Source organism: Vanessa atalanta, chromosome Z (assembly GCF_905147765.1).
Source record: "Vanessa atalanta chromosome Z, ilVanAtal1.2, whole genome shotgun sequence".
Classification (NCBI taxonomy): domain Eukaryota; kingdom Metazoa; phylum Arthropoda; class Insecta; order Lepidoptera; family Nymphalidae; genus Vanessa; species Vanessa atalanta.
In genome coordinates this window covers 14,850,675-14,857,900 of record NC_061902.1, presented here as the reverse complement: position 1 = coordinate 14,857,900, position 7,226 = coordinate 14,850,675, and positions in this window count along the sequence as shown.

Sequence of the window (7,226 nt, the reverse complement as noted above, 5' to 3'; positions counted from 1 at the left end):
TGATTATAAGCTAAATTATATTTTTATATATATTTATTATTATTGATTAACAGTTAAATAAATAATAATAATAATAATTATTATTATTATACCTCCAATGGTTACAGAGGATCGAAATTGCAATTGAACGGGAAAATACTGCCTGCATTTTTGCTACAATTTCATGAGGTCATGATTTGTACAGTAGCTATTTGTAATATTAATTTGTATATTAAGGTTTCAATGTAAATAGATCTTTAATTGAACATAACAGTTGATATTATGAAAATTCTTAGTCCTAAAAAATTACAATTTATTTATCGTACTTACTCTTATTTTTATTTAAATCAGAGGTAAAAAAATGTTTTGTTATTGTAATGAGAGTAGTGTATATTAATTGTATACTTAAAATTGGTTTTTAATTTAAACTTTATTAGTAGTCATTAATAATCCAACATTGACAAGTCAGTTATAGTTTACGGCCTACCCGTTAGTAAAATTTTCCTAATTTTCGATAATCGAGTTGTGTCTATTTTATGGAAATCCATCTCATATCCCAATTCAATATCCAACATTATATCATAAAGCTCTACTTTTATTAAAATATACTTTTATTTGAGTTATTATATTTAAAAAAAGCCGCTAAATGTATTTCCGGTTATTTTATGCTAAATATGTTCCACATTGATTAAAACAAATTATCCCGCGTTGAAATTCTAATCTACATCATCTTTTTTTATGTCTTAGGTGGCTAAGGTGCAGGAGGCTCACCATGAGGTGAGTGGTTCGGAATATCCGTTTCCTTGGAGAATGTTGGGCTTTATACGATCGAAATTTCCTGAGTAACATTTTTATGAAAATTATGCTTTAGAATATAAGTTAAGTCCAATTACTTTAGCCCGTCTGGTGGAGGTTTTGGTCGATGGAAAGTGTCTGGCAGTTTTAAAAATCAACTATTAGAATTATTAAAGTAAGTTAGTCCTTTATTATTTACCTTTCTCACCTGGTAAATGGGTCGTATAACCAACTCAGCAAGTATGCTGGCATTCAATGTACATACGAGCACTATTGGATCCCACATTTTATCTTCTAGAAAATAAGGTATTTCTGGCACTCGGTGATAGTGTCCAGGATGTCAATTTTTCAGTGGCAGCAAAAAAATCAGGTTAATGAGTCAAATATTCTTTGCGGTATCGACAATCCTTTGATTAGGTATAGTACGACACAACTTAGATGAAACATCGGAAAATTCGTAAAACCGATCACATCCGAATAAGGTACGTCTTCAAAATCATCAATATTTATTTATTTATGTGAAAATTATCTTTACGCAAACAGATACTAGATTACATGAACTTGATAGCAAAATAAATCACATAAGTATTTAGTATAGTCACATAATTAGAACCTTTATTATTATCTATTTATTTGTTTTTAACTGGCTTAAAAAGTGAGGTTATTTAGATTAGATTTGAAGGATAGAAGATCAAGTAAATATGATACGGCTTTTGCGACAAAACACCTGATATTATAAAACCATTTTATTCTTATTCGAATAGTGACACATCCAAACTTAAATCCTCATTCTCAATAGCTCCACTATAATAGTCGAACGATTCTCGCTATTTGATGACGACTCATTAAATAGTTCTTTGATTTTCGTTAAATAAGTCGAGGAATTTTTAGAACTAACGTGACCTACAGCCGAGATGGCCCAGTGGTTAGGATGAGTGCATCTTAACCGATGATTTCGGGTTCAAACCCAGGCAAGCACCATGCATGTGCTTAATTTGTGTTTATAATTCATCTCTTGAAACCTGCATGTGTCTAATTTCAATGAAATTCTGCCACATGTGTATTCCACCAGCTCGCATTGGAGCAGCGTGGTGGAATATGCTCCAAACCTTCTCCTCAAAGGGAGAGGAGGCCTTAGCCCAGCAGTGGGAAATTTACAGGCTGCTAATGATGATGATGACTTTTAAGTTGGGCCTAAATATTCTCGATTGGGTTAAAATCAGGGTGATAAGGAGGTAGCTGTAAAACAGAATGACCATATTTCGCCATTATTTGATTAATTGAGTATTTAATATTTTCTGCTTTGTGGCGTGTAATGATTTCATACAATTCTGGTTTCAATAGATTGAGTGCAAAAGGAAAATTTTGTAGATAAAAGCCATTATTGGACGGTGTGTTTTAGAGAGCTGAAATTTAGTGCATTGTCTATTCGTGTGTTATGATGAGAAGCGTTATCTATGACTACGACTTTTTTTTTATTGACGTAGTTTCAGAACGAGCTGAATTTTTTGTCGCAAGCCTACTTTTTTCGGTAAGATCCTTCTAATGACATCATAATCAAAACTATAAAATGCTCGATGTACCTACTTTTTTTTTCGGGGCTTTTTAGGTGAATTAAAAGTTAAGTAAAGTGAATTATTCCGTTTCAATTAAGTCATATTGAAAAAAATACCAACAAATAAATAATAATTACTTTACCATTAAATTGCCACGCAGTGTACGAAATGTATCATGTTGATTCTGGCGCTGGTATGGGCTCTCGCTCTGTGTTTGTGACTCTATGTGTCGTTGTGTATTTGTAAGCGTATTCCACACTTCTCTAACCAAGTTTGCTGACGTTACTATTCTGCTTTGTAATTTTAATTAGAAATCTTGGTAGCTTTAATTGTTTATATTTCTTTTCTTTATGATAATGATTGATTAGTTAAACAGGTTTAAAAATATATAACTAATTTCTTATTCTAAGGACATTGGTTATTATAAATTCTTTTCTATTTTAATTTCTAATTATTAAAGTTTATTATTTATTACATTCTATTGCCCTTGTAATATTACCCTTATCCTTAGAGATAATCAAGGTTATTATTTTAATTAAGTTTCAGTCTTACTTAAAATACTACTACCACTACGAATGACCGAGTGTGATGTCTAATATTTTTAAAAATATTATTTTATAAGTAAATGAAATGCATGTTACTTGATTAATAGTAACTTACGTTGATTACGCTACATTGTGTAGTTACTTTCTACTTCGACAGTAGTCATTAAATTTGAGTACTGGAAGTAGTAGAGGAGTTTGAGTCAAAATTATCGCAAGAAATTTTATATTCGTTGCGAGTTCAAAAATTTCAATAACGTTTGAGAAGGGCCTGGCGTCGAAAATTCGCTTCAAACCTATAAGGTTTTGCATCGGGAACAACGTTAGCGTCATCTAAAATACTCCTAGCGCCACCTAGTCTTCCGTAGCAAAACGAAAGCTTTGAGGTGAAAGTTTATTGTAAATGATTTAAAAAAAATATTTAAATGACATATAATTCATAAAAAAATACTATTTTTGTTCTAAAAAAATAGCTCCATTGAAATGAAAACAAAGCTATTTAGTTTTTTATAGTCCTTAAGCAAGTAATATACTATTCAAAGTACTAAAGCATAAAAAGTTGATTGAATTACAATGACTAACGAAAAAACGACCAAATTACGATTTTTATAACAACTATTTATATTTTATTCTAACTTTACTGCTCTCTGGAATTAATAAGTTTATATTTTAAGATACAATATGTATCGAGTCACAGATTTCCTATATAATTCGCACGATAATTTTGTAAATTGAAAATTTTATAGATTTCATCAATTTAAAACTTAAAAAAAACAACCCTTAAGAAACAAAAATAATGAAAATGCACCTGATTAAAATATGTATATTGATTCTGATATAACTGGGACACCAAGGATTAAAGTTGTAGACAAGCGGATATGTTGCAGTGCTACGCTCGCTACTTAATTTTTCGTAGCACGCACCGCACGCACCTTCGTAGTAGTAGTTTATTTTGTATGATATATTTTGCTGGTTAGATAATCGATAAAATTTTAAATTGTTACATACATAAATGCAAGGTAATGCTAATGTTAGTATTAAAAAATGAGCCCTTGTTATGTAATTTCAATAAACAAACCAATCGTATTTTAATTAACAGGTATTTTCGTCGTCTTTAGAAAACTATAATAATATTCTATTTGTTTTTTGCTTAAATCCTATTGACTCTTTCTTGTTGATTTAAAATCATATAATTGTTAAAACTGAAAATACATCTTGTATACACGTTCAAAAATTATGTACGCGTTTGTCATATTTCATATTTTTTATCTTTAAAAAACAATACAAATAACTTAAAAAGTAAAGTCTCAGCCACTAAATTTCCCACGGCCGGCCCAAGGCCTCCACTCCTTTTTGAGGAGAAGGTTTGGAGTTTATTCCAACTCGTTGCTCCAATGCGGGTTGTTGTGTGTACGTAGCGTTCGCCACATTCGTCACATGTTTCCTCGCGATTTTTTCGTTCACCGCCGACCATGAGATGATAAACACGCACAATCAAGCATATGAAAATTAAATGTTCCTTACCTGGGTTCGAATTCTTGATTTATTTTTATTAACTATTTCGACCTTTTACCCGTCACACTTTCAGTGTTGACGATTAATAATATTAATTACCTTAATCAGCTCACTAATTTATAACTAACTTCGTTTTTTTTTTGTTAAAACTGAATTGTTCTTTTCAATTTAAAGTGAATTATCTTCGTTTAATCTTCACTTATAAATAAACTTTATTTGTTTTGAGCAAATATTTTATAATTATTTAAATCAATTATTGAGCCCCATAGCGCGTTTAGGAGCTTCTGGCTTTGCTCTTCATATAAACACTTTAGGTGTCGGAGTTGGAGTTGGTGTGCTAGAATACTAACCCAAGGATGTCGAGTTTTTAAAATGGGCTAATATTTCTTTCAGTTCCCATGTTTATAGGCAGTGTTGACAATTTACCATTAGTTAGTCCATTTGTCGGGTCACCAATCTATCTTATAAAAAGCAGGACCAGTGCTAGTCGGACACCTCTGTCCTGGTGGAACAGAACCCTCGTTCTGTTCCACTACATAATACTGGAAAATTTACCAGATTTTGTTAAGATTTAGATTTTTCATAGAAACAGACATTGATGAAACAACTAATTTACGGTTTTTTTTATTTTTCCTATACGTATCCCTACAAGTTATTGCTTCTTACCAAACTTAATGATTCTAGGTCAACAGTAAGTACCCTATTATATTATTTTGGTTCCCCAAATGTGACGTAAACAGCCATGACCTTTTGATTGCGTTGACATAGAGGTTTGATTTTTTCACAGCTTTAATGGACCGCAGAATTAAAAATTTCATATTCATTTCAACTTATTCCTGAGAAAAACGGTCTTGACAGACTGACAGACGGACGACGAAGTGATCTTATAAGGATTCCTTTTTTTCCTTTAGAGGAATGGAATCCAAAATAAAATTGACATCTATATAAGTGTAAAATACTAAAACTTCGTAAAGTTTTTACTTTCAGTATACAACTTGGTTAATCATCTATTTTATTGCTCTCCTTTATTTTTCTCCAGGAACTGTTCTCTCCACCAACAAGATCACAATTCAAATTTATACTGATAGCCATTAAAACCTCGCTCCTCTCCTCCCTTTGCCTCACCTCACCGCAACATTCCACTTATAAACTCATTTCTATTCACTTCATAACATCATCGTTACAAAAAATATTTTTTACGCGATTGTATCAGATTCTTAAGTAAGTCATTCACTGAAAAATAACTGATTTGGCGCAAGTGTCATAAAATGCGAATAATTAGAACACTGTAATAAATTATAAAATCTTTATGACGATTTCAGTAATAGTTACTTGCTTTAATTTTGTAATTTAATTTACAATAAGTATATCTAAGTCAATGAAAGTTATCAATATAATGGTAATTTCTTTATTATGGCCGCCGCATTGCGTCATATTTTTTCTCTCTCGACATCGAACTCGAACCATCTGTGCCGATCTACCGCAGCCAATTTGGCTATGCCTGATGCTATTGTCCAAATACACACACATTTTTATAATTCAGTCGTTAACCAAATTATTTGACAAAAATATATCGAATAAAATTTAATTTGACTTTTTTAAAATAATATTTTTATAGTGAACAATAACTGATGTGTGAATTTCAATATTTAGATATTATACGATGCATGGGAGAAATGACAGGTATGTATTGGGCTCCATCCAAAGCATTTCACGGTGGAGAGCACGAAACGCTTTTGTAAAACCTAAAATATTACGATGTTAATGGTAATGCACTTGATCTCACTGCTTCATAATTGAATCAAAGAATTCAAAATGTATCTATTGGATAAATTAATCTGGATCTGTTGTACTAAGAATGGGTGCTCCACAAGGATCAATTTACGATCCATTTTTATTTTTGTTATATATAAATGACTTCCTTTTTATGTTAAAGCTGTTTCTGATGATAGTGCTGATGATACCATATTACTTTTTAAAGTTATCAGGAAAGAAGCTTTTTTATGTCATAGGTTGGCGCTCGTGCATATGGGCCACTTGATGGGAAGTGGTTGCCACCGTCTATAGACAATGGTGCTGTGAGAAATGTTAACCATTCCTTACATCGCAAATGCGCCACCAACCTTGGGTACTGAGATGTTATGTCCCTTGTGAATTTAGAAGTTAATTTTGAAATTAAAGAAGATAATTTTGACAATGTAAACAATGCATTATCACTGATAGGAAGTTAGTTTACAAAAAATAATTTTGTTCTCAATCCAAAATAGACAAAATGAGTATTGTTTGCCTAATAAATACGCAATGCCTAATAAGTACGCAAAATTTTAAGCTAACTTTAAACAATAATGATTTAAATGTAACTGATACAGTAATTTTAGGAATCACTTCAGACTCCGTAACTTCAGTAGAATCGTGATTTATTGTCTCTGACTATACATCCTTTCTAAGGCACGGTATTCGTTTTTATAAAAAGATTACACACTTATTTTCAACTTGTCCTATTACTACATTTAGCGGGCAGGTGCGACTTGGTGAGTGAATAGATCTATACCGATAAATATGGGATTATTTTAAGTATCTATGTGTGCGTGTTTTTAATCCATCGTTAATGGAATTCGACAACATTAAAACAACTTATTATAATAGCAAATATATTATAACTAATAATATTAGGTACATGTGTACAAATTTTACCAAATCTTCACAAGCAATGTATCAAAAGGTTTTCAACTTAATAAAATAGACATATTATACAAAAATAAGACAGGAAAATGAACTTTTATTTTTTCTGTAGATTATAACATTTATGATGCTTAGGGCGGCTTCTGTAATAACTGAA